Source organism: Carettochelys insculpta, chromosome 16, assembly GCF_033958435.1.
Source record: "Carettochelys insculpta isolate YL-2023 chromosome 16, ASM3395843v1, whole genome shotgun sequence".
In the NCBI taxonomy this organism is placed as follows: Eukaryota; Metazoa; Chordata; order Testudines; family Carettochelyidae; genus Carettochelys; species Carettochelys insculpta.
Genome location: NC_134152.1, coordinates 34,507,535 through 34,535,457, shown reverse-complemented (window position 1 = coordinate 34,535,457; position 27,923 = coordinate 34,507,535).

The window sequence follows — 27,923 nt, the reverse complement described above, 5'->3', positions numbered from 1 at the left end:
AAGGTATTTAAAGAGGTCCTTAATTTTAAGTAGGCACTGAAGGTGATTAATCTATACAGGTGTTTAAGTGCCTTGCTAAATTCTGGTCTTAATATGGTCTTTCGCCCTGGACAGATGTGGTCCTGTCATGAACATTTCTTGCAATCCACTTATGGAAAATGCTCTTTGCTTTCTCTTTGGAGCACTCTCTATTTTGTAGGGACACAAAAGCTGTTTTATTTTGATTGCTCAGCCTCTAGGATTGACACAATTTAGTGAGTGCACTCTTACATACCGCTAGAGTAATAATCCTGCTTCAAAATCACAATCCCTTTTCAGAACATGTATCTAGTTAAGACCACTTTGCAGTCCTTCCATAGCATCCTTTGCTATGGAGCTTTCTGTTCCCTGTTAGGAGCATTGCTGTATGTCTGTATCTATGTTCTGGCATACAGTCTTCCATAATTTTTGTGACTGCTTTGTTATGGGCCCTGCTGCGCTTTTCTATCAACTTCCTACTTACAGAGCTTCTGTAGGGAACCTGTGTGGCCTCCCTCTGAGCTGAGGCTGAGGAGCCCCTCCTCTGGCTGAATGGGTGGAGCACGAACAAGTATGCCCCCTTCCCCACCCTGAGAACTGGAGGGGCAGAGCAGGAAGTAGAAAAGGCAGAATTTGGTCCTCTGGGTTATTTTGCATCTACACTGAAGTTTCTGTCCTCTGAAATTGTAAGAATCTTGGCACAAATACTAGCTGAGGCTCTGTGCAATGCCACCTGGCTGGCGCTCACCAAATCAAATAAGTCACAATAGTGACAGCAGTAAGGGGCCAAACTGACGTCAACAGAGCTAAATTGATTTATAGCAGCTGCAGATACGGCCCACAAATAATGGGATATAGTGCACGTAACAGCATTTTGAGTGTATATATTCAGGTCTTGTGATCTAAGGCTTGAACTGATCAATACCAATAAGACACCCCACTACAAATGCATGAATGAATAAATAAAATTGGTGTTTATCCAATAAATTGTGGAAAAGTGACTCAGTGAAGTTTGACTTCATCCTTTTTCAAGGTCAGTTTGTTTAAGTAGCGGGTGCCTGTGCTCCTGGTTTGTATGTAAAGAGTTGTATACACAGAACCATAATGCGGACTGGGGGGTGCGGTTTCTAAAGTGTGCTAGTGTGTTCTTCATTAATAGGTCCATGCTGGGAACATGAGAAAAGTTCCCTTGTGTGCTTTACTGTAGTGCTGTCTGAATCATCTACACACAAACAAATTGCTGAAAACTTCTGAATTTTGGACATCTACATTGAACTGAAACTGCTAAAAATAAATTGTAAAAAAATGAAGTTAGCACGTTGCAAAAAGCAGAAGCCCTCTGTATATATATTTCAGCTGTTTTGACATTTTTAATTATTTGGATTGTTGATCTTTAAAGGTCACCTGTATTTATAGAAAGGTTCAGGTTATAAGAACTTTCATTACAGACCTGACAGTAACTCCAATCAGTGAGAGTTTGCCACTGATGTTAATGGTGACATTTATAGGTTCTTAAACAACAGTCTCTGGAGAAAGCTGGTGGAACAGAACTATTGCACTGAAGCTTTGAATACAGTGGAAAAATTGGAGAATGTATTCAGATTAGCTTTGTTGCGAGACACATTTAAATAGCTAAAGCAATTTGGTGAAACTTGCAACTCGCTGAGGCTAAGCAGAGTACTGGGAAATTAGTAACCTGTCAGAAAAAATAAACAAAAGGCTGATATAGACCTTTGTGTAACATCCTAGCAAAGTCTATTGCAACTGTTTGCATAAGGGGTCCAATTAAATGCAATTAACACTTTCAATGAGGATGACCCTTGTCTTTTCAACTTCATGTATAAAAAGAAATGCTGTACTTCCAAATATTTTTTTCTAAGGCCTAATAATCATGTTGCAGAGCATCACAGTAATTGGACACTAAAGTGATGTCCATTTTATATACATTCTTTCATCGGAAGTATTGAATTCTGATCTCGATCACACAGCAATGGGGTTACTATGCATTTAAACCATTGCAATGCAGATCTGAAGCTGGCCCCCCAAATTAAGGGTGGGATTATGCAACTCTCTTCCTCATGTTGATCAGGATTTATTCACAAGTCAACCGAGAGACTGCAGTAGGATTACTCACCCTCTAGAATAAGAGAAAGTCTTGCCCAATCAGTCCTTAATTCATTGCCTTTCATTTGCTGGCCAGAGGGTTAATTCTGTAACACCTGTTATACTTGTGTTTGAGATAAATACTAAACAAATCCTTTAAGGATAGACCTGGACTCCTCCATCACTGGTAATGGGCTCAGCAAACATCTGCACATTCCTGAGACAGAGGACCTGAAGTGTTAATATGATGTATTTTCAGATAACACCTATCTGCACTTGATGTCTTTATACAAATGACACTCACCCCTGTCATGTTCCAGGAAGGGACCCACCTGATGCACTTCCTCTTGTCATATTGTTTGACAGTGCGATAGAAAGCTAATCCAGAAAGCTAAGAGACTCATGTGAGGTGACTGATTTTGCAGAACTTAGATTTCACAGTATAGGACATTTGTCAATTTCCTCTGGTTCTTTCAGTCAACGCACCATCCATGGTTTTCTGCCCTGTTGCTAAATCTGCACCATGCGTGGAAGTTTAGTACTTAGTCCTTCATAGTTTAAACACTTTATTCAAAGCAAGCAAAGTGAAGTACAGTTGAAATCATAATCTAGAGCTAGTGCCATATATCACTGGGGTTTTGTGATGACACTGCTTTGATATACTGTAATTGTTGGTCTATGAAAATCATTGTTGCATGCAGTGACGCACTTGGCAGTTCTGTTCAATTTCTAATTTACATGTTGGGCCGCTTAGCTGAAATGAGACAAGTGAGAAAGTGACTCTGTATCCAAACTAGCTGAACATCTTGGATCTGCAAAAACTAGATGAAAATCTCAGAAAAATCATATTTGAGAAAGAAAAAAACCCTGCAATTTCCTCTTCCATCTGCTGAGCCTGAAGTATTTTGAGAATAAGCACAAAAAAAGCCACCTGCTCCTGCATGGTGTTGCCCTGGAGCGTCTTATACATATTGTGAATATTAACTGGGGAAAAGCCAGACAACTTAATTGATATTAACAAAGACACTAAAACGGGAAAAAGAATCAGATGAGTTGGGTCATGGGATGAATTTTGAAATGTCATCGAAGTTAAAGCCAGACAGGACCACAAACTCATCTCAGCTACGTCTGCACTGCACACCTTTTGAGATGGCTAGTAGACTGCGTGTAGCCATATGTTGCAGTGAAAAGCAGGCTGTATCTGCATTGTCAGTGAAAGGCTCTGGCAACAGGGAAAGCAGGAAGCTCTTACCACCGTTCCACACTGCCAGAGCCTGGCCCATTCCAACATTCCTTCTAATATTTTCCATCCATGAGCTGATATTTTTTCCATCCATGTGTGGAATAATTTTTATGCGCACAAAGAAGTGTGAATATGCACCACCATTAGAAACAAAAAGCTAGCTGTGGGCATTCAGCTAATCAGCTGGGCAGCATTTGAAACCCTCCTGAGAGGCTGCACAAGAGCCTGGCTTACAGGGATCACTGCCCCACCCTTACCCTTCTACCAGTAAAATAATTTGTTTTTACAGGAGCTCGTTGTCTTTCCATAGGATTCACTTTGTAGAGTTGAAAGGCACTCTCCAGGAAGGTGACTGGAACTTTCAAGTGATGGCATAGTTTTTGTTAATCAAACTTTTTAAATTTCAAATTTAGCTTGGATTTGATTCAAGAATGAACATTAGGTCAACCTGGATTTCTTTGCCTTCTCTAACTAAATATGAGAATATGAGAATAATTACTGAGCTGTAAAGTTGTCTACATTACTGCTGGATTCAATCTGATTCCAGGAAGGGTGTTGGCACTTTTTCAAAAGCTGGAATGAATTAAATTGAATTTTCATTATGAGACGGATTTGTTGATTATTCAGTCTTGGCCCTCCGAGCGGGTCCATCTTTAGTAATTATTTGATTAGACTAACGCCATTAAATCTACTCCTTTCTGATATGCTATGGGGGGCAAATTTCTGCCCATCTTCTTCTCACTGACTAGTAGTTTGTGATGCATTTAGCACCACTGAGTTGAATGGTACTGCTTAAAGGGTAAAATAATAGTCAACATGAGTAAGGCTGTCAGAATCTGCCCCATAATTAACTATAAGTGAAGAAATGGGAAGGATGGTGGAAGGCAACTCCTTCATTTTTAAATAGCCTAGTTTCTGACAGCTCAGAGTATTAGTTCTTGTAAAAATATCAGTCATAAAGCTAGTTTTATGCCATGTACAAAAATTTAGACTGTCTCAATATTAAATGAATTCTGCTCAAATCTACCACCCAGCCAACCTGTTCTACTTATCATGATAGCATTAATCGAGAAAGTTCATTGTAGTACAGGTTGAAACTCTCTAGACTGGCACTCTCTGGTCTGGCAACTTCCATGGTCTGGCATGATTTTAGTTAGCTGTATGTCTACTCATCATGGGTGTGGCCAAGTTTCTTGTGGTCCCATGATATTTGTTTACAGCCACCAGTCCTGCCTCTTAGTGTTCTGTGTGGTTATTTAGCTCCATTTTACCCCTAAATGTCTTCTAGGATCCCAATAAGCTGTGGAAGTGTTGGTAATGCTGCTAGACAATACAGATGTCCCATGGCTCAGCAAATTCTCTGGTTTGGCACTGGTCAGGAACCAAGGGTGCTGGTCTAGAGAGGTTCAACCTGTAAAGAGGATCATAACCATTCTGCCCTTCTATGTTGCTAAATGAGCAGGACTGCATGACTAGACGCTAGGGTGATACCAGTATGAAAACAGATAATTTGGTATGAAAAAGATTCAGATTCCTGTGTTAGGCAAATTCCTATCTTACTCAATAGGCAATTGAATGCCTACTTTCTTAATTGCCATTTAGCATTCCTTTATCTCTGGTCTCGTGAGTGGCAACGAGAAAACAAGTAGCTGACGGAAGCCCTATAGTACAAATGCTGATTAAGTGACTGCAGCCTCACTGCTCCTCAGCAGTTACCACTTGTCTCAGGATATTGTACAAACAGTAACAAACACCAAGTGGAAATGACTTCAGCCTGGAAATACAGTTATTGTTAATATCACAAGTAGTAAAACTAGATAGCCTCAGGCCATCAAAGTAATTAAAATTCCAGCAAGGAAAAAACATTTATCACACAGTATTTCCGTGTACTGGCTCTTTCATGTTCGTCCCAGTGAAAGAAGCTAAAGTGCAGGTTTCCAGTCATTTGGGGCCTACCTTAGCTCAAAACCACGGGGTTTCCCTGCTGCTTTGAATCTCCAAAACATTACAGTATGCATTTAAAATGGTCAGTGGGTCTTAAGCCTGTGTTTAACTACCTTTGACTATTTTAAGCACATATCTAAGTACCTGATTCAGCAAAGCACCAAGGCTGAAGAGCTTAGATGAGGTTTCAAGTATCAGAGGGGTATCCATGTTAGTCTGGATCTGCAAAAGCAACAAGGGGTTCTGTGGCACCTTATAGACTAACAGAAATGGGTGAGCATAAGCTTTCGTGGGCAAAGACCCACTTTGTCTACGAAAGCTTATGCTCATCCATTTCTGTTAGTCTATAAGGTGCCACAGGACCCCTTGTTGCTAAATGAGGTTTGGTATTCAACTTCCAACTCCAAGGTGAGTTGGGCATCTAACTGCCTGAGGTGTCTGGAAAAAATGACAGTAAGGTAAGAATAGGCACAGTGGATCAGTCCCATAGTTCAGCTAGCTCAGTACTCTGGTCTGGTACCAGATGCTTCAGAGGCAACAAATATAACAGAACAATTTAGGGAGAGATCCCATGTTGTCCAGCCAGCTTCAGGTAGTCAAAGGCTTAAGGATGTACTTGCATTTCAGCATCATACTTCATCCTTCAACTAACTTAAAGCAAGCTTGCATATTAATTCAGGGACTGTTGAAATACAGCCATTTCTGCAGCACAATGCACCAGTTTAATAGGATGGAGGTAAGGAATTTTTAAGCAGAGTCATGGCCCAATGGTGCTCAGAGGACCGTCCAAGAGGACAGACTCTCAAGCAGGACAGCATCCCTGCCATCAGGCTGGGGCATTAGCTTAGCATTACCTCAGAGCAGAGTGCCCCCCCTTGAGTTACCCAGACCTGGGCGGGGGCGGGTCTTCCAACCACATATTCATCTGAGTTGGCCCTGATTATCTGGTGAGATCTCATGGCATCAGAGAAGCTCATCCAGAGGACTAGGGATGGGAGAGATTAACTTTGCCTCTAGTCTGTGACACTTCTTACCTCTTGTGTGCTTGGCAACTGCGTAATATAACACATTTTTATTAACAGAAGATCCTGCGGGAGGCTTACACTTAATGAAAACAGAATTTAAGTTAGAAAAATAATATAGTTCAATCAAGTCTACACTTGGCAAACCAAACTCCCTTGTCATTCACCTCTTGGCCTCCATTAAATGCCTCCATCCATCTACATGGAATGCAATAATTATTTATTCATTGCTGTAATTAGGAAAGCACAAATGTGTAGATACATAGACATCAATATATTTGGCTTCTACCCTCTCAACTACCCTTCATAGATGGGATGTCCCTTAAGTTCCAGTTGGGCACAGCACACAAACACATGCTTAAGAGCTCTGGCAGACTTAGTTCTTAGGTCTTCAGGACAGGAATTGAATGTAACTCCATGTCTAGTACAACCACTCCTCAACCCTGAGTCGACCCTTTGGCAATTGTGCAACAGGAACATTAAGTAATAATATAACATGAGCAGGAGCACAGGGATGATGTGTGTAGCTATTTCTGCAGGAGAGGAGACTGTGACTGGCCCACATCTTCAGGAGTATTTAGACACCTAAATACCTGGGAGGAGTCAATGGAAGTTAGGCACCTTTAGAGATCTGTACCTGCACTGTTAGTGATTCTGGATGGAGACAGGTGAGAGGCTCTGATGTTCTTATCCACCCACCGAAAGCAATAAAGCCATTCCCATTGACTTCTACAGGACAAGCCTGGCCCTGCTCCTGTGCCTGGAGCTTGAGTAAAAGGAGCGTGACTCTGACGCTGATTCAGAGGCAAATGACCATGGTGGGGCCATCGGAGTTGGCGCTGATGTCATCTGTGCTGGAGAGGGTGCCGGTGCCGGAATATAGGGCACCTGAAACTGTCGCACAGTCTGTCAGGTTGGCACTGGAGTGCTCAGCATCAAATATGGTGTCAGTGCCAGCGTCAACCTGATCACAGGGGTCGGCGCCTCTGTCCCGTCCATGAGCCCCGATCGCTCCATTTCACTGCTGCGGCGCCTGTCCTCCAGAGATGGAGAAGGGCCCAGCACCGTTTTCTGTAGCAGGTCTTGTGGCGCTTGAAATGCCTCCAGCACAGAGAGCAAGTCCAGTGCCTGCGGGTTCCTGCTCTACACTAGCTTCAACAGACACGTCTCCTGCCCTTTGGAAGTGTGCGCCGGAGCCTTGGACTTGAGGCTACCCCACTTCTTTGGAGAGCAATGCCTCTCATGCCTCCTCCTCTTCATCAGCACCAGAGATTGACTCCCATGGCGCCAAGAAGGTGCCGGTGCCTGTACCTGCTCCTGGTGCCAGGAGTCCTCAGGCGGCACCAGGGTTGACAGCACCGGTGCACTTTGCACGGAGGCAGCTCCACTCTCCGCTCCTACAGGAGACCCTTGAAGCTTAAGAGTCACCTCCATTAAGAGGACTTTAAGGTGCTGGGCCCAATCTTTCAAAGTTCTGGGCTTAAGGACCTTACAAATAGGACAGTGATCACGCAAGTGTCCTTCCCCCAAGCAAATCAAACAGGCTGAATGGGGGTCACTTTTTGGCATGCATTTGCTGCATTTTGAACAAGTCTTAAAGCCTGGGGAGCCGGGCATTCCCGTGCCAAAGGGGACAGAAAGCCCCATTTTGGCTATAGTTAAAACCCTAAAGCTAACTATCAAGTACTAAACTATTTACACTTCTTCAAGAACTATTTACTCTACAATAGGCTGCGAGCTAAAGTTTTGAGCTGAGAACGCAAGAGCTCCAATGACTGGCAGCGCAGCAAGAAGGAACTGAGCAGGCGGTGGGGGTTGGTCAGGTGGTGCGTATATCGGTCTCTATATCAGCACCACTCCAGGGGGTGCTGCACTGACTCTATGGCTAATGCCTAGGGCAAAAAGCTTCCAGCGACTGGGCATGCACCCACGCACACCCAACTTGGAATGGATATGAGCAATAACTCGAAGAAGAAAGAGTGGCTCTACTCCTTTCTAAATATATCTAATGTATTACTATTATTATTGCTCCATTCCTCTTTATGCACCACTATGCTAACGAGAAATGGAGCAATAATACTAATGTCTCCTTCCTACATTCACAATTTCCCTCTTCAGCTAGCAAATGAATCAGAGAGATTGCAACTGAAAGGATCCCCCACTGCTACAGAAGCCCAGAAGGCAGTGGTGCCTGCACGGTTCTGTTGTTCCAAGAGGCGCAGGGTTGCTAGAGTCCCCGCAGAAGCATGTCACGGAGTCTCGGGGGTGTCCAATTGTGCCGTTATCTGTACTGGGAGGTGAGAATAAGTGAGATGCATAAATAAAGATCAGTAACAGGACTTCAAATGACATATAAGCTGTGTACTGCCATGAGCGCAGGGCGCTGGACTAGGTGACATCTCCAAGTTCATTCCTGTCATATGACTCTGAGTGTAATGGTCTTTGGAGATACACACGTCATAGGGCTGGAAGGGACCTCAGGAGGTCATCAAGTCCAGTCCCTTGCCCTCTTGGCAGGACCAAGCACCACCTTTTTTTTTGGCCTCAGACCCCTAAATGGGCCCCTCCAGGATTGAGCTGGATTTAACAGGCCAATGCTCAAACCACTGAGCTGTCCCTTGGCCAAGGTCCTTGGTAGTACTGTAGTTAAGTCTCATCCAACAGACAGGATAAAATTGTACTAATTGCAGCAGAAGTGTAAGTGTTAAAAATGCTGAAAAGAAAGCACATTGATGGATGTATGGTGCATGGGTAAAACTGTCTTTACAATTCTGATTTTGCCTCACATTCAACCTCTTGTCAGTGAAATCTGTCTTTTTTTTTTCCCTCTGAGATTCTCTTGACTTATTTCAGGGTTAAAAAAATACATACAAAATTAACCGTAGACAGGTCGTCCTGTTGCCAGCATCTGAAAGAACGTTGTTAGACATCCACAGAATTCATTTTCTCTTCTAACCAGCAGCACTTACACACAAAAATGGAGTGACATTTAACGATAGCGCTGAATCGGATTTGAAAGCTCAGACCTTCCTTCAACATTTGCTTTCATGATCTTTAACTTAATATACATCACCTTACTGCAAAACACATAAATACACCCTGACTGGCAAAGTGCACATGGAGTGGAAGGGAAGAACACCAGCTTTCACAGTTGGCTGAGACTAGATTCTGACTGGAGTGCAAGGGGAAGTAAGAACGTTTTCCAGCTCTACGCAGGACACTCAGACATGGGGTCCCAGCACATAGGAATATGGGGGTGAAAGGGGGGTGAAGAATGGACAGTGACTAAGCCCCATTCCCATATGTGTTGGACAAAGTGGGCAACTCCAAACTACTGCCCCACTTCCCCAGTAGCAAGGCTGAAGCTGGAAAAAGAGCATCACTTAGAGGGGGTCTGAGTCATCATGCCTTTTGGGGAATGCGCTGTGGGGCTGACAGCCATTGCAGGCCCAGGGGCAAGGTGGGAGGAGGCCATTTCACATGACGCACCCAACACTGGTCGGACACTCTTATGTAGAGGATGCTTTTGTACATGGGCCATTGGTTTCTTCCAGCGTGTCTCTTATGTTCTGATAACTCCCAGCAGCCATTTGTACTGCCTGAGGCCTCAGTGAACATTACGTAAGAAAGTCTGTCCCAAACATTCTCTTGGATGTCCCTCACTATCATAGAATCCGAGCACTTCACCATCTTTTTAATTTAGTCTTATAACACCACCATAATTTCTAGTGTAAATTCAGAGCAAGAGGAGAATATGACCCTGTTAGCCACCAAGGCTTGGTCCTGGCGCTCGGGACTGTGTTCGGGTCTCACTAGGCCCAGGCCCTGGTTCAGGGTGGGGCAACAAACAAACAGCAGTTCCAAAAGGTCAAGTCTCTTTGCATGGCGTAGCGGTGACAAACCCAGGTGTGTGCCCAGAACAGCGGGGCGGGGGGTGGAGACTGCCACCTATAGGTTGTAGTGGGGGAGGCCTGCTCACTCCACAGGGCTCCAGCCCACGGCCCTTCTAGCGGCAAGGCGGTCTGCCTGGGATCCACACTGCAGCACCTTGACCTATCCTTGGGCCACTTCCAGACTTCTCCTCCAGATCTTAGCTCAAGGGGCCATATGTTAGGTTCCTCTGTGCCAGGTAGAGTGGGGTCTCCATCCCGGCCTGTAGCTCCTCTTCAGTGAGGCCCAACAGCCCAGGCCGGTCCTTGGTCTCCTGCGGGGCTGTATTGAGCTCCCAAGCTGCGAGCTTAGGACCGGCATCTGCCTCCCCTGGTGGCTGGGTCAGGACTGAGCTTCTGGCTGGGGCTTTTATACAGATAGTCCCACCCCTGACTTCTGGTCAGGTAAGGCAGCGGGGCTTGTCTCTGCCCACCAGACTGAGAGAGGGGTTCTTCCCCCACTTGGGCAGGGTGTGAACACCCTGATCACTAGACATCCATATTTTTCCAGTGTTTTGGAAGCTTCATCTGAGATAATGGTAGCAATAAACATTGATGCTTAATAACTCATGTTGAAACACACTCATTAGCCATATCTTAGGGGTGGGGAGACAGCAAGGAGGAAATTTTAGGCCAAATACCAAGTGTAATTTCTTCACAGCGAGGGTAGGCAGAAGCTTCATCATTTGTGACTTGGGTCATTTAGCACTAGAGTGCACAAAGCACTTGAAACGCGAATATGTTCTTGGAAACCAGCCAGCAGAAATTGGATGGACAAAATAACAGTAGGTGGATTTTCTTAGCCAGATCATCAAATCGACATAATCGCTCTTGATTTCAGTGGAACTGCACTGAGTGGCTGACAGGGTCAGATCTTTCTCTCTTGAGTTCCCATGATTTATGGTGTCGACAACACATCTGAGTCTCAGCACCATAACTACTGCACTGGAAAGTCTTTAAGCAAAGTCTGTGTGGCAACATGAATGCTACAAACCTAGGGCCATTCAAGGAAAACTTCATTTTGGAATAACTAGGTTCCCTGAGCAAAGACTTAGCAAAGTCAAACAGCTTCTCAGAACTAATTAACTGAGTCTGAGAATAGCTTTAAGTGACAGATATCTTGCTTCTATTGTCAGTCACAGCAAATTCAGGTTTCTAAGGCTATCATTAATTGTGTAATATTTGGCTAAACCTTATTGGATGTACAACGAAAACAATGTTCTTGGTCTCATCAATACCACTCAGCCATGAATTTTACAGACGCTGAGGAGGGATCTGTATGTGTATCCAAGGTCACATGAACCAGAAACAATTAGACAGTCATAAGACTAATTGCTACTTCTTGGCTTTGCTCTGTCTAGCTGACCCCTGTAAGCACTTGTGTGGCATCACTTAAAATGATGAAGTTGCACTCGACGTCTTTTGCAAACCACAGTCTGTTTAGAAGAACTAAGCCCAAAAGGTCATGCTCCTTTTTCCCGGTAAGTGAGCCCTAAAGGCACAGTAACTAATTATAAGGATACTAATACTCTGAAAGCTCTGATAAGATTGAAGCTACTTGTTCTAGTGGGAAGTTTCGGTGAGGATATAGATTTAGTCACTTGCAGTGTTCCCTGTAAACTGAGCACTTGGGCAGCTACCCAGGAGAGATTCAGGTGCACCCAGCTCATTAGCAGTGCGCCCACAAGTTGTCAACAGCCATCAGCATATGTTTCTATTGGTGGTGCACGTGCCTCCATTCACATAACAAAATTTATTCTGCACATGGATGGTAAAAATTAGCGGGAGCATTGTTTTCAAGTCTTGAAAGGCCCCTCACTATGGAGAAATGTAAAGGACCAAAATCCCATTAATCAAGTTGCACTACTCAATCACAAAGTTTTGTGGGCATCATTGATGCCTGTCAAGCAACATTTGGATCCATTTGATATAAATGTACTGGAAGAGACATATGGAGTTAGCTGCAATTGCACAATACTTTTGGAGCTTTGATTCACCACCTCACAACTTCCCCGTGATTTATCAAAAATATTGTCATCGTCAAAGCAGCTCAGTCGATACAGAGCAATTGGCGTAACCAGTCGCACCAGAGGTCATTTGGCAACAGTCCTTGCAACGCTCATCATGGTATTCGTGTTGGTGCACACACATTTACTTCAAGTAATGCTCTAAAAAATAAGTTAGGTTCCAGAGTTAAGTTTGTGGCAGGAAGCACCGCAGGACTTCATTTGGTCAGCAGTTCTTGCAGAAAAGAGGTGGCAGTAGGTTTAAATATTCTGTGCAGGAGTCAAACCCTGGTTAAGCAGGGAATGGGAGATCCCAGGGAGACCCCCAAAGAGGTTGGGGTGCACAATCAGCTACCTGTGGAGGTGCAGATGGGGGATGATTTGGAGGAGTGGCCAGGTGGCATTTTAGAACTTGCCCATGACTCAAACCAGGAACAGACACGTAGATGATCTACTCAGCAAAGAAAGTAGCACTTCCAAAAGGGGACAGTGCTGAAGAGGCATGTGAATGAGGCTTTGGCCTGAGGTGGATAAACCAAAACTCCACAGCACTGGGCTCATACATGAGAACCAGGAAGCAAAGTTGACCAGTTCAGCTTGCCTGCCTGAGCTGAGTGAAATGCACAGGGAAAAGAAAATGGAAATAACAATGAAGCGTGAGGGCTGTTACACCATAGCTGCCACCCCAGCCTCAGGGCTTGCTTTATAGGCACCCTGCCCCATTGGCTGCCACCTGTGTGCCCCTGGGGCACCCCACAGTCCTTTGTGGGGTCTGGTTGTTGTAACAGTGCAAAGGTAGTGGGTTTTTTTTGTTTTCATTTTGTTTTGTTTTCTTTGTTTTGTTTTTTAAAGCAAAAAATATAAGCACAGCTTCTCCTCCCTGAGGTACCATCTCTCCCTGCTGCTTGAGCAGCTGGGGAAAATGCCAGGCCTAGCCTGCCTTCTCCCAAAAGAAAACCAAACATTGCAGCTGTGTCTTCTGACCTAGCCCCAACTCCCTTCTCCTGGGAGCACTGCAACAGACCATCACTCCTGCTGTTTCACTCTGTAGTTCCCTTGCTAGCTCTGCCCCCACTGAACTCCCTCTGATACTTCATAGCATAGGTGCCCTTGCTCTGACATATGGAACGGGGTGTATTTTAATTACTGGTGCCAGCCACAAGCGATGGGGGGCTAAGATTTTTTAACGGTGACTACTGAATGTGGGTGCTCTGGTTTCAGAGGGGACAATGAGATGTTTCACAGGGGCTTGACATTCATCAAGCCTCAGAAAATCCATCTCCTTTACCATGTCACAAGTTGGGTACCCAACATCAGTTTAAAAAGTCTTGGCCTAGCTGAGAATACAGCCCATGGCTGTATCATCTAAGTAAGAGGCTAAAATAACCATGGAAATCTCTGAGGGAAAGATGACTAGCTCCTTGGCATAAGGAAGTGGTACGACATCCTTGTTACGGCCTTCAACCTATTGCAGCCTGGAACGTTCACTTTAGGGAAAGAGCCCTTCTCTCTTCTTGGGCTGAAGAGAAATGTCCCAGTTCACAATCTGGGCTGGGTCCATGAGGAAGACTTTGGACCTGTGTGGTGTACACCAGCTATTGATGATATGGTTAAAGCTAAGAAGTAGCTAGGCAACACTGAAGAGAGCAGTGTTGTATGCGTCTATCTTGAAGACCATCTTGAACAGGAAAAATCTCTTCACCACTATGAAAAACATGGATTCCCCAGGCACCTCAATCCATTCTCAGTATTGAAATATGAGGCATGATTTTGAAACATGAGCCATGGGGTGCTCATCAGTTCTGAAGTTCAAGATCCAGTAGCTCAAGATCCAGAATGGACCTCAGCAGATTTACATCAGCTGAAGATCTAGCCTGATGCCTCTCATTTGGGTCTGGGATTCTCAAAGGTGCCAAAGGGAACTGGGAACCCAAATCTCTTTGAAAATCAGTGGGATTTGGATGTTTATCTCCATTTGATGCCTCTGAAAACATGACATGCCCAAGGCTGCAAACATTGGCCTGGGGCTGGAGCAACCCCAGCAAAAATTTAGTGGGTGCCCAGTGCCCGCTGGCATCCAAGCTCCCCCCCTGCTGAGGAATTGGGAAAGAGGTAGGAGGTAGGTGTGGGTCAGGGAAAGAGGAGGAATGCGGGTGGGGCCTGGGGCAGAGGGGGTGATCAAACATCTGCCAGCTAGTGAGAAATTTAGTGTCTCTGCATTGGCTTCTGTTAGTTTTTGCCAATGAATTTGTTAAATCCCAGCAATTGCTTCACCATTTCTCTCTTGATCCAGCCTTAGCTACTTGTATTATGTCAGGAAACCTCTGAAATCAGGGAAATGTGCTTGAAAAGACAGTTCCTGGTCCCTCCCACCCAGTTTGGGGGAGAAATCCAGTTACCTTTAACTGTCAGGACTATAATGTGGAACTGGAGATCAAGGATGGGGGTGCTGTCAGTTTCACATGCCATGGAAGGGACTGAGGGGAAGGTTCTTTATAATAAACTCTAGAGACCATGTGCAAAATATTCTAACGTGAAAGTAGAGGCTAAGTATAGAATGTAGATGCCTATATAACTTAGATAATTTTGGAAATATTTTCCCAGCGTCTGCATGTGAGAATCTGGCCTTGGAGCTTCATGCAGTCCCATGAACTCTTACCTGCAGAAATTTAGGCAAAGGGAAAAACTTGCTGTTATTTTCCATTCCTAGCATGCATTCCATGCAGCAAAGAATTTATCAAATGTAAATCTTATTCTCGGTACATTGATCACGCTACCTGACTCCCAAAAGGCAAGCATTTCTCAAAATCAAGCAACTTTTTGGCTGGGAACGCCCAGCACATCCATTAAAGCATTGCATGTTGTTTTAGCGATCTTTCTGAAAGTTTCCTGCACCATCATGGGTTTTTATAACTGTCATTAACACACTTCTCTTTTTCAGTTTCACAATGAGGTGGAATTCTTGGTAGGTAAGCATTTAGTGCTCATGAAAGATGGCTGTGATAGGTAAATTAATCTACTGATGAGATGTTGTTAAGAATGAATTATGAGACTCAGATAAACCCTGTTGCTTTCTATGCCGGGCAGGCTAAGCTTGACTCACTTGAACACCATAAGCCAGAATAATTAACACATGAAAGTAGAATACTTAGGAGAGAGCAAAAGCAAAGAGCCCACCAGCAGGCATGTCTGGCTCCAATACAAGGAGAGCCTCTGGTGTCATCTAATTCCTACAACATCCCTACAGCCACATCGGAGGTGCCTCTGGGGTCCAGATTATAGGTCACTAAGCAGCCGTTGAGATAGTTTGCGCTAAAGTAATTCATGATAAATAAACCCCACACTGGAGAGAGAAGGGTGCAGAAACAGCTCTGCGCCCAGGAAGCCCCAGCCCGACAGGCCAACTGGAGAAGGGACCAACCCAGTTGGAGAAGGGACTCAAAGGGCGTGTCTTCTGTAGAGCAGGGCAGTGGGTGGAGAGAGGCTGATTTGCACTCCTGCCTGCAGAGGAATTAGACCACGAGGGAGCAGCCACTGAGAAACTTGCTGGTTGTTGTGTGGCCTGCTGCTGTAGTAACTGACGCTATCGCAGAGGCATTGCTTGTGGCTGCGGGTGCTCCACCATCCACTACAGCCACTTCTCCTCCTCCTTGTGTCATTCAGCAGGTTGGGCTGCCTGCATGCTCCACGAGCTGTGAGTGGGGGTGATCATCTCTCCCTGGCAGTCGGAGTCTGACACAACAGCCTCACCTGATGGCACGGAGAACCTGGGCCCTCCCACCAACTTCTGACCCAGGATCCTTTGTGAGCATGCTAAGGTCCAGCTAATGCTCTCCCATGGGTCTCTTCCTGCCTTCCACAGCATCACAGAAGGGACTGGCTTGACATGGAACAACCCAGAATGGAATGGTAGGGAAGGTGGATTAAAACTACCTTTGCGTGCACATCTAGCAAACATAGGAAATTTTGCAACTGCCGACCACAGCAGAATCAAACTGCAAAGAACTCCACGTTTCCATTACTTGAAGACCAATGGTGGGCAAACTGAAGCTCGCGGGTCATATGCTGCCCATCGGGGTTCTATGTGTGGCCTGTGAGACATTTCGTTGACCGTTTCCCACAGGCAGGGATTGCCAGATTCCGCTGGTTTCTGTCTGCGTAGTTTTTTCCTACCAGTATTACTGAAGTGACATGCAAAGGGCACACAAAGAGAGGTGTGTGCTGATTGCATACTATCGAATGTAAAAGCTGCACATGCCCTCTATATCCTTGCGAATTCTAGGTTTGCAAGCACAGTTTGCAAAACTACTCTATCTGGTGCTCCAGATAGCTATGGTTGGACGTCCGGGTGAGCTCCTGGCAATTAAAATCCATTCACAGAGGCAGTGAACATAATGGAAACGCCTCCTAGAAGGAATGGAAATTGCAGGGCTGTGTCGACTTAGAGACAGTCATGAAAGTTAAGCCTGGTGAGTTAAACGTCCAAATTTAAAATAAATTAGTTAAACTGCATCAAACTCCTGTGTGGACACTCTCATTCAGAAGCAAAGCAGCCTTAGCTCACATTAGCTTTCTTCACTTTGGAAGCTGAGCTGCGGTGTACATTACATGGCTCCTTACCTTGACCTAACTCTGTAAACATCTGTGCTAAAATGTTACACACACTGACCTCACTGTCTTACAACAATGACTTATTAACCCCTTCTCCTCCAGAGGTGTAGCTTCAGTGTCAATTTAGATAGATCTATGCAGTGTCAATGTAGACTCCATATTACTGACACTGACTGTTGATAACCTTCAAAAGCCATCCCACTGTGTCCCACGCTGAGTTAAATTGGTGCATGAACTCCAGGTGAGGACCTTCACTGCAGCTCAAGCAGTATAGTGTGGACATGTGAAAGTGGTTTAATGTCTATGACGGCTGTAGCTCAATGTAACAGGCTGACGCAATTTGGTAGTAGAGATGTGCTTTAATTCACTTTAGTCAATTCAGTTTAACTTTCCTGCATGTCCCCACGTAGACAGGATTGTAGTTAGAAGGCCTACAAGCTGTGATTGTGCAACAGCTGTGTGTGACCAAATATCTCACTTTGTGAGGTCTCAGCTTCAGTGTAATCTTGTTTCATGTCAGAGACACTGATAACTGGCCATATGATCCAGACAGTGTACTTTATTAGGAGCTGATTAACCTTGGTAGATGTGCATGATAAAGCAGCTTTAAGGGTCTTCTGTGCTCATTACAGGGTTGTTTCGCTGGGCTCCCTTTGAAGTATGTCTGTTGCTACAAGGCAGTGGTAAAAATGATATGAAGCGCAAAGAATTCATTTATGAGGAAAGATTGATGGAGATAAAGACACACAGCTCAGCTAATCCTCTGTAATAGGAGACACAATGGTCTACAACTGTTTCAAGGCTGAACAACCAAGGGGTGGCATATTCTGCAGCTTTTAGTCAAGGCCAAGGAGCATTTGCTCTCAGTAGCTATTCCCATGAAGCCAGTATTACTAATTGCTGGTGAAATTCATCCCATGTAGAGGACCAGCATAGGTCTGGTGATAACATACAATTTTCCCAAAGGCCCTCAAATCAGGCTCCAGGACTTCCAACTATTCCAGAGCCCTATGGCCAGAAGAGGGCAATAATGAGAGGGTAGGAATTTTTCAATAGTTTTTGGAAGCATGAGACCATTTCCCCACAATTTTTATTTCAAGTAGGTTTTTAGACAAAGAAATTAATTTTTTTTTATTAAATCTCCTTTTTTCACTTGAAAAAAATGAGTTGTGAGTGAAACATCAGCTAGCTCTAGCACGGAGTCTGTGCGTGACTGATATTTGTTCCTTGTCTGTTTTGTGGCCTGCATTTCCTGCATAACTTTCCCATCCCTTTGATATTTTGGGCTCTCTCGTGGCAGCAATGTGACACATGAGCAGAAGTTGCTGGAGGCATTTTGCCTATGCTGTGCTGAGGGAAGAAGACCTTCTCAATGGGTGCTGAGGTGAACATGCTTAGGAGTGGTTGTTAAGGGTGGAGTGGGTACTCCTTTCTATGCTGGCCTCATATCACCAGACAGGGCAGGACCTCCAGCCTGCACAGCAGCGCTCCCCATAAGCTGGCACCGTATGACTGCTCAGAAGAGAGTCAGACACCATCCAGCTAACAAGCAGAGCACCCATAGCTAGGTTCTTAGTGCTACTGGTGGTGCATATTCACATGTGCTTTGGTGCACAAAAAACTATTCTGCACATGGATGGAAAAGATTAAAGGGACCATTGCGGCACAGCCAAATCCCCTGTGGGGGAACAGTGACCGAAACTGAAGAGTTAGAGAAGCTTTAACTTCCTCCACTCCTGTCAGTGGAGCATCAGAAGCAGCTGTGTTACCTCACCATGCCCACTGCTCTTCTCTGGGGTACAGCTTCATTGATGTATGTCAGGTTTCAGCAAACCCTGGTGGGGTGCCAAGAATGGCATGTGAACTGATTTTCATTGGCATGTGAGGCAAGAACTCAGCCTCACCCATGCAGCCAGGAGCTTGCTCAAAGCCAGGCTGCCTGTGAGTTAACAAAAAAACAGATAATGCTACCAACCAACACCTAAATGGAAAAGCTCTGCATTTTCATTTATTTATTAACAAAGCTGTTGTAAGTAGGACTCTTAGGAAGTTTTGGATTCATTTGCACCACATACATGTCAATGGTGCAGAGTGAATTTGCAAGACCCAAGAACCCCACCCTTCTTGCCCTAAACCCTTCCAAGGTGAACAACAAGAAGTCCTGTGGCACCTTATAGATTAACAAATATTTTGGAGCAAAGACCTGCTCGAAAGCTTATGCTCCAAAATATCTGTTAGCCTATAAGGTGCCACAGGACTCCTTCTTGTTCTCGAGGATACAGGCTAACACTGCTGCCTCTCTCATACCTTCCAATGTGGGTGGCTATGCACAGTTTTGCATGACTGTTTTAAAACCTACGAAAATGTCAGACAAGAAAAAAACAGCAAGAATGTCGGTGTTCCCTGACGCCAGAAACGGACGTGTTCTTCTAGGGTGTCGAAAGAACTTCAAAACCACCTCCCATCTGTCTTGCGACAAGATTTTTCACATCCCCTTAAGGTGAGTGGAAGTACTTGTAAGATGACGAATGGGAGATGCAAACAGATGGACAGAGCTGAAATGCTTGAAAGATTTTTCCCTGACTTGTCCTTCACTTCGCTCGGTGGAGGCTTGAAATGTCAGGAGCAATGATTTTTCATTCTTGCTGGCATTGGCTTGCCAATTGCTTGCTTTTCTCTCTCTGCAGCTGCTCATTGAAGATAAGCAACTGGGAGGTGTATCCTCAAAATAAATAAATTAATTATACTAATTCTGGTGACTACAACGTGAGTGGAATGCACAATGAATGAATGGTGAGCTAAAAGGCTGCGTCTTGCTTCAGCTGTTTGAAATTGCTATGCAAATGTTGCCTTGGATGCATTCCACAGGTTTTGTCTAAACAGGGTTATCAATCCCTCTGGCTAGACGTGTTTTCTCACAGGGAAATCCAAAAGAGGAATCAGTCACACTGCCTGACGAGTAGAATGTGCAGGTGGCTACGTGGACAAAGAAACAATTTGAAGGGAAATATCGAAAGTCCTCTGATGCTCACAGCAATGTCATCCTATTAGTATTGATTTTTCTATTCCTGGCAAGGAGAAAATGTGATTTTTTTGGTTGGACTGGTCTCCAGGAGTAATTGAGAATGGCCTCAGGGATGTTCTAAATAGGGTATATATCCTGCGAATGGTCCCCAAAAGTTGAAACAGCGGCACGGATCAGTGGGTAGTAGTGTTCCTTATACCCTGAGGACTTGCGCAGCCACCCAGGAGAGATTCATGTGCCACCCAACTGACTAGCAGAGCACCCAGTATTTCTCTGGATGGTGCACATCTGCCCATGCCTCGGTGCACATAACAAAATTTATTCCATTCAGAGATGGAACAAGTGAGAGGGAGCACTGGTGAGTATAGGATACATGTCATTTCCTGTTTGGTCCAACTACACCCCTTATGCCAGCCCCTAGGTGTGGTGTAGGCAGTGCAACACCAGCTCCATGTCCTATTCAGGTGACCCCAGAGTCACACAGGGTGATTGACAGATTGAACCATCAATTGAGTTGAACAGGAGTTAAGAGACCAACAACTTTTGAGGAGCTGCGTCTCGGTGCTTAAGGAGCTTGCAAGAGATCTGTTTTATGGTGGCTGCGTCTACACGTGCACGCTACTTCGAAGTAGCGGCACCAACTTCAAAATAGCGCCCGTCACGTCTACACGCGTCGGGCGCTATTTTGAAGTTAACTTCGACGTTAGGCGGCGAGACGTCGAAGCCGCTAACCTCATGAGGAGATAGGAATAGCGCCCTACTTCGACGTTCAACGTCGAAGTAGGGACAGTGTAGACGATCCGCATCCCGCAACGTCGAAATTGCTGGGTCCTCCATGGCGGCCATCAGCTGGGGGGTTGAGAGATGCTCTCTCTCCAGCCCCTGCGGGGCTCTATGGTCACTGTGGGCAGCAGCCCTTAGCCCAGGGCTTCTGGCTGCTTCTGCGGCAGCTGGGGATCTATGCTGCAGGCACAGGGTCTGCAACCAGTTGTCAGCTCTGTGTATCTTGTGTTGTTTAGTGCAACTGTGTCTGGGAGGGGCTTTTTAAGGGAGCGGCTTGCTGTTGAGTCCGCCCTGTGACCCTGTCTGCAGCTGTGCCTGGCATCCCTATTTCGATGTGTGCTACTTTGACGTGTAGACGTTCCCTCGCTGTGCCTATTTCGATGTTGGGCTGAGCAACGTCGAAGTTGAACATCGACGTTGCCGGCCCTGGAGGACGTGTAGACGTTATTCATCGAAATAGCCTATTTCGATGTTGGCTGCACGTGTAGACGTAGCCGGTGTGTCCAGTTCCAGCTGGGTAGGAGTAACAAGAGCTTCTAAGCACCCCCTCCAGACTATCTGGTAAACTCAGCCCTGGCTGGAACAATCCCGGATGCCAGTTATGTCCCGGGAAGATAGAATGACTCTCCTGTATTTGGGAGAGTGCTTTTTCTGCTACTGATGTGATGGAAAGCAGCTCCTCGAACCCTAAGACCCAGCCCCCTTAGATTTTCTTTCCACATATTTTGTAGTTAAATTTCAACTCATGCAGAGGTGTCTCTCCTGTTTCCTTTTAATGAGGTCCACCCAGCCTCCTTTTTGGTTGCAAAATGGAGAGAGAAGAGACAAGAAAGAAGAAGAAATAAAAAAAGTCTTCAGAAGCCTTGAAAAAAAACCCAGAATGTTTTTGGTGAGAACATCTCACCATGGCTGCATCTACACTAGCAAGTTCTTTTGAAAAGTCTTTTGAAGGGGGCTCTTTCGAAAGATCGCAAGAAGCGTCTACACACAAAAAGCATTATTTCAAAAGTAAATAGAAGGAATGTGGTGCTGCTTTCGAAATCACTGTTCCTTTCCTGTTTCAGGAAGAGTGCCTCCTTTCAAAAGCTTCTTTCGAAAGAAGACATGTAGATGCTCTTCAGGGCCCTTCTTTTGAAAGAGTAGTCTTCATTTTTGATCCCTGGCCTGGTCTTTAAAAAGAGCAGGGACTGTATGGATGCTTTCATTCGAAACAGCGGATCACTCTTTGATCTGCTTCTTTTGGGTGTGCACACACTCTTTTGAAAGAAGTTCTTTTGGAGGAGAGGTAACCTGGTGAATGAGGGAGGTAACCTAGTGACAGATGATGCAGGAAAAGCTGAAGTACTCTATGCTTTTTTTGCCTTAGTCTTCACGGACAAAGTCAACTTCCACAAGACAGTCCTAGACAATGCAATATGGGAAGGTGGAGGGCAGCCATCTGTGGAGAAGGAACAAGTTCTGAGCTATCTAGGAAAAACTAGATGTGCACAAACCCATGGGTCTGGATTTAACGCACCCCAGGGGACTGAGGGAATTGGCAGAGGTCATTGCCGAACCTTTGGCCATTATCCTTGAAGACTCTTGGAGATCAAGGGAGACACTGCATGACTGGAAGAAGGCAAACATAGTGCCCATCTTTAAAAAAGGAAAGAAGGACAATCCAGGGAACTTTAGACCCATCAGCCTTACCTCAATCCCTGGGAAAATAATGGAGGAAATCCTCAAGGAATCCATTTTGGAGCACTTGGAAGAGGGGAAAGTGAGCAAAAGTAGCCAACATGGATTCACCGTGGCAAGTCCTGCCTGACCAATCTGATTAGCTTCTATGACTAGGTAACAAGCTGTGTGGACATGGGGAAGTCAGTGGATGTGATATACCTTGACTTCAGCAAGGCTTTTGATACGGTCTCCCACAACATTCTTTTTCCATAAATTAAGGAAATATGGATTGCGTCCTTGGACTATAAGATGGATATAAAGCTGACTTGATGGTCGGGCCCAACAGGTAGTGGTCAATGGCTCAATATCTGGATGGCGGTCTGTTTCAAGCAGAGTGCCACAAGGCTTTGTTCTGGGGCCGTTGTTATTCAACATCTTTATTAATGACCTGGATGAGGGACTGGATTGCAACCCTCAGCAAGTCTGCGGATGACACAAAACTAGTGGGAGAGGTAGATTCGTTGGAGGGTAGAGAGAGAATCCAGAGGGACCTGGATAAATTGGAGGACTGGGCCAAAAGAAATCTGATGCGGTTCAATAAGGAGAAGTGTAGAGTCCTGCACCTGGGCCAGAAGAATCCCAAGCATTGCTACAGGCTGGGGATTGACTGGCTCAGCAGCAGTACGATGGAAAGGGACCTAGGGGTTATGGTGGATGAAAGGCTGGATATGAGTAAACAGTGTGCCCTTGTAGCCAAGAAGGCTAATGGCATACTAGGATGCATTAGGAGGAGCATTTCGAGCAGATCTAGAGAAGTAGTTATTCCTCTTTATTCGGCACTGGTGAGTCCACATCTGGAATATTGTGTCCAGTTTTGGGACCCCCAATATAAAAAGGATGTGGATTTGCTGGAGCAGGTTCAGCGAAAGGCAACAAAAATGATTGAAAGGGTCTGGAGCACAAGACCTATGAGGATAGGCTGAGGGATTTGGGCTTGTTTAGTTTACAGAAGAGAAGACTTAGAGGTGATTTAATAGCAGCCTTCAACTTCCTGAAGGGGAGCTCTAAAGAGGAGGGTGAGAAACTGTTCTCAGTGGTGTCAGATGGCAGAACAAGGAGTAATGGTCTGAAGTTGAAGAGAGAGAGGTGTAGGTTAGACATTAAGAAAAACTACTTCACCAGGCAAGTGGTGAAACATTGCAATGCGTTGCCTAGAGAGGTGGTGGATTCTCCATCCCTAGAGGTTTTTAAGTCCCGGCTGGACAAGGTCCTGGCTGGGATGACTTAGTAGGGGCTGATCCTGCTTGAAGCAGGGAGCTGGACTAGATGACCTCCTGAGGTCCCTTCCAGCCCTGTGATTCTGTGATTCTTTCGAAAGATCTCTGTAATATAGATGTAGCTCACGTGTTTTCGATCTTTCCTTCCCAAACCTGCGGTGGGTGAACCCACTGAGCATTTTCTGAACATCCATTTTGCAAATAGCAGGACTTTCCCTGTCCTGTGTCTTGGACAAAAAGAAACCAAAACTCAAGGACAGCTGTAGAGTTCCGAAATCACAGAGTGACCTTGGGCATATCAACGAATCTATGCTGTGTAAGGTCCCTCTCTGGAAGGTGGGGATAAAATTTTGCTGAGTCCTGTGAGTATTGTGAGGATAAAAGGCACTCAGGATTGTGAGATGCTCAGATGCACAACATTGAGGATCATATATGGACCTAGACAGAGTACCTGGAAGGACTGATAACTGTGATAGTGTCCTACTCTGAAACTAAATAAGGAGACAATGCCTGAGAGCAGGTTAAATTCAAAACCTAGGGGGAAATATGACAGTTAATGCACTGACTCACTCATCTTCTGGGCTCTAAGTAACAGAAAGTGGTTACTTATAAAAGTTACGGCTCTTAGTACATATTAGTAGAGCTGTGTGGCCTCAGATGAAGCAGGCAAACATTAGTGTCATAAAAGTGAAGTTGTCTTGTGTTTTGGAAGTAAAATCACTCCACTCCTCCTCCATTATCTCAGGGTCTGCACAGTGCAGATACTGGTGCAGAATTTAAAAGAAGTTTTTTGCTATGAACTGTGGTTGCCAGGAAATCTGGGTCATTTGGTGTGTAGGCAGAGGGGTGGGAGCTGTCTTAGTCCCAGGATATAGAGAGACAACGAGGGTGAGGCGATATCCTTTACTTGACTAACTTCCATTGGTGCCAGAGCTCCTTTTTAGGTCGGGGAAATGTACTTGTATGTGACATTTACTCTGAAGGTGGAAGCAAAATACAGTATGCAGTTAAAAATATGCAGAGATAAACTGCAGAAATGACATATGTGGGACTGCCACTGAACTTAAAAAATAAACTGGGAGGAAAAAAGATTTTACTTTAAACTATGGACCTCAGGATGCTTATACATCATGTTATAACATCAGATTGAATCTAGTGGGAAATCTTCTTAGGCAAGTGTAGCTGGTTCAGCTTCCTGGAGGCATTTCTCCACCTCCGGGTCAATGAGTGACCACTCTGCCCCACTACTGCAGGTATTAAAACAACTCCCCCAGGTCAATAGTCCAATAAACCCCGTCTTGGTTCAGCGCGGGGAGAGAGGCCAGTTCAGAGGTTCGGCCTTGCTTCAGGTGGGTGACAGGTACACAAACCCAGGTTGAGGGCCCAAGGCCAAGCTCAGAGTGGATGACAAACACTCTCTGTTACTGCTGGCACCCAGCCCTAGGTCAGGACAGGCAGGAAACAAACATAGTTAGCTCAGGACCCCAGCGCTAGGTCAGAGTTGGGCAACAGACAGATACAATTAACAGCTTAGATTCCTGGCCCAGGTTCAGGCCAGGGCAGCACTCAGTACACAGTCAGTTCACAAGCCCAGACTTAGGTCAGGGTGGGATAGGGCAGTGAACAAACAGAGTAAGGCAGTTTGTAGAGGCCTTGGCCTTGGCTTACGTTGGGGTAGCACGCAAACAGTAAGGGCCCAGGCCCAAATTCAGGGCAGAGCAACAAACAAACCAATTAATAGTTTATTGGCTCTGGAGCCCAGGCCTTGTTTCAGGCAGGGCAGCAAAGTGCCGGAGGTGCTGGCCCTAGGTCAGGGCCTGGCAACAAACACACATAGATACAACCAGGCAACCTCCACAGCAAACAGATTGTCTCCTTGTTCAGGAGGGTTGCAGGCAATTTGCCTGTGGCTGTTGAGAGGGGGAGACTGCCATTTGGTGGGTAGGTGGCAGGGAGGACGCAGGCCTGCTCATTCCATTGCATCCCAGCCAAGGGCCTTATTCGGGGCAGACTGGTCTGCCGCATAGGGCAGCGGGGATCCATGCAAAATGTGCTGACTTGAGGTCTTCGCTAATCCCTGGGCCACTTCCCTTCTTCCCCTCAGCGTGCATCTGGTTGTCAGGCTGGTCTCTCAGGGGTTCAAGGGTGTCCAGGTCCAGCTGGGGTCTGGGCAGTCCAGGCCAGTCCTTGGCCACTTGCAAGTCCAGCAGTCCCAACCAGTCCTCAGGTGTAGACTGGTGCAGGCGTTCAGGCCAAACCTCTGGGTCAGGCCTGCCTGATAGTCCAGGCCTGCCATTGGGCCGTTGCCGGTCTGGTGGTCCCAGCCAGTCCTGGGGTGCAGGCCAGTGGAGTCATCCAGGCCGGCTGTCTGGATCAGGTGCAGCTGGCAACCCAGGCCTGTCTTCCAGGTTGAGCACTCCTGGTGGTTCTGGCCAAGCCTCAGCCTCCCAGACAAGGAGCATTGGGCAGACCTCTGGTTCTTCTGGAGGCTGGAGACAAACTGAGCCCTCAGGCTGGGCTTTTATAGTCCTGGCCCCACCTCCTGGCTTCTGGTCAGGTGACCAAGAGAGGTTGGGGTCTACCCAAAATGGCTTGTGGAGCGGTTCCTCCGCTTCCGGGTCAATGGGTGACCACTCCACCACATTACCTAAGGAACTTTCTTTTTCATCACTTTACAGTACTGATTTCCCAACCACGAGGAAATTTCATTGGAGTAAATGAATAAAAGTTACAGCCAAGAATAGAATCATACAATACTAAAGGAATTCAAGAGATCATCAAGTCCAGTTCCCTGCCCTCACAGCAGGATCAGACACCACCTATATAATCCCCTATCTAGTCTCCATTAGGTATTTATCTAATCTGCTCTTAAATATCTAGTGATAGAGATTCTACAACAATCCTGTGCAATTTATTCCATTAATTACCCACCCTCATGGGAAATTTTTCCTAATGCCCAATCTAAACCTTCTGTGCTGCAATTTAAGACCATTGCTTCTTGTCCCATCATCAGAGACTAAGGAGAATAATTTTTCTCCCTTCTCCTTGTCACACCCTTTTAGGTATGTGAAAGCTGCAATCATGTCCCCTCTCAGCCTTCTCTTTTCCAAACTAAACACCTCCAGATCTTTTAATCTTCTCTCACAGGTCATATTTTCTAGACCTTTAATCATTTTAGTTGCTCTTCTCTGGACCCTTTCTGATTTCCCCACATCTTTCCTAAAATGTGGGGCCCAGAACTGGGCCCAGTACTCCAGTTGAGGCCTAATCAGTGCAGAGGAGAGCAGAAGAATTACTTCTCATGTCTTCCTCATAACAGTCCTGCTAATGAGTTCCAGAATCATGTCTGCCTTTTTGCAACAGCAACATACTGTCGACTCACACTCAGCTTGTGGCCCGCTATGACCCTTAAATCCCTTTCTGCAGTACTCCTTCCTAGGCAGCCCCTTCCCGTCCTGTAAGTGTGAAACTGATTGTTCCTCCCTAAGTGCAGCACTTTGCATTTGTCCTTACTGAACTTCATCCTATTTGCCTGGGATCATTTCTCCAGTTTGTCCAGAGCTCTTTGAATTCTGTCCCCATCCTCCAAATCACCTGAATGGGACAACAGTTTACCACAACAACAATGGGGGCCAGACTTCCAGATAGACTGCAGCTATTTTGCACCCTCAAGTGACTTGATGGTGCCATAAGTCCTATGTCATAAGAGCAAGTAAATGCCTTTTCCTCATTAACTTTGTCCACAACAGTCATAATTTTATAGACCTCTATCATATACACCTCAGTCTCCTCTTTTCTTAGCTGAAAAGTTCCAGTCTTTTAAATCTCCCCTAATACGGCAGCCATTCCAAACCTCTCATGATTTTTCTTCCCATTTTCTGAACTTTTTTCCAATGCCAAGATAATCCTTTCTGAGATGACGTGAACACATCTGCATGCAATATTTGAGATATGGGCATAATGTGGATTTATATAGCGGCAATAAGATATTCTCTGTCTTATTTTCTATTCCTTGTTAATGATTCCTAACCTTCAGTTTACTTTCTTGACTGCTGCTGCACATTGAGTGGTTGTTTTCAGAGGGTTATCCACAGTGACTCCAAGATCTCTCTCAAGTGGTAGCAGCTAATTTAGCCTCCATCATTTTATACATATAGTTGGGATATGTTTCCCATTATGCATTACTTTGCATTTATCAACATTAAGATACTGTTTGCCACACCCGATGGCCATGGATCACTGTTCCTGGCCAATGGGAACTGCGGGAAACAGCGTGTATTGGAACACTGCTTTCCACAGCTCC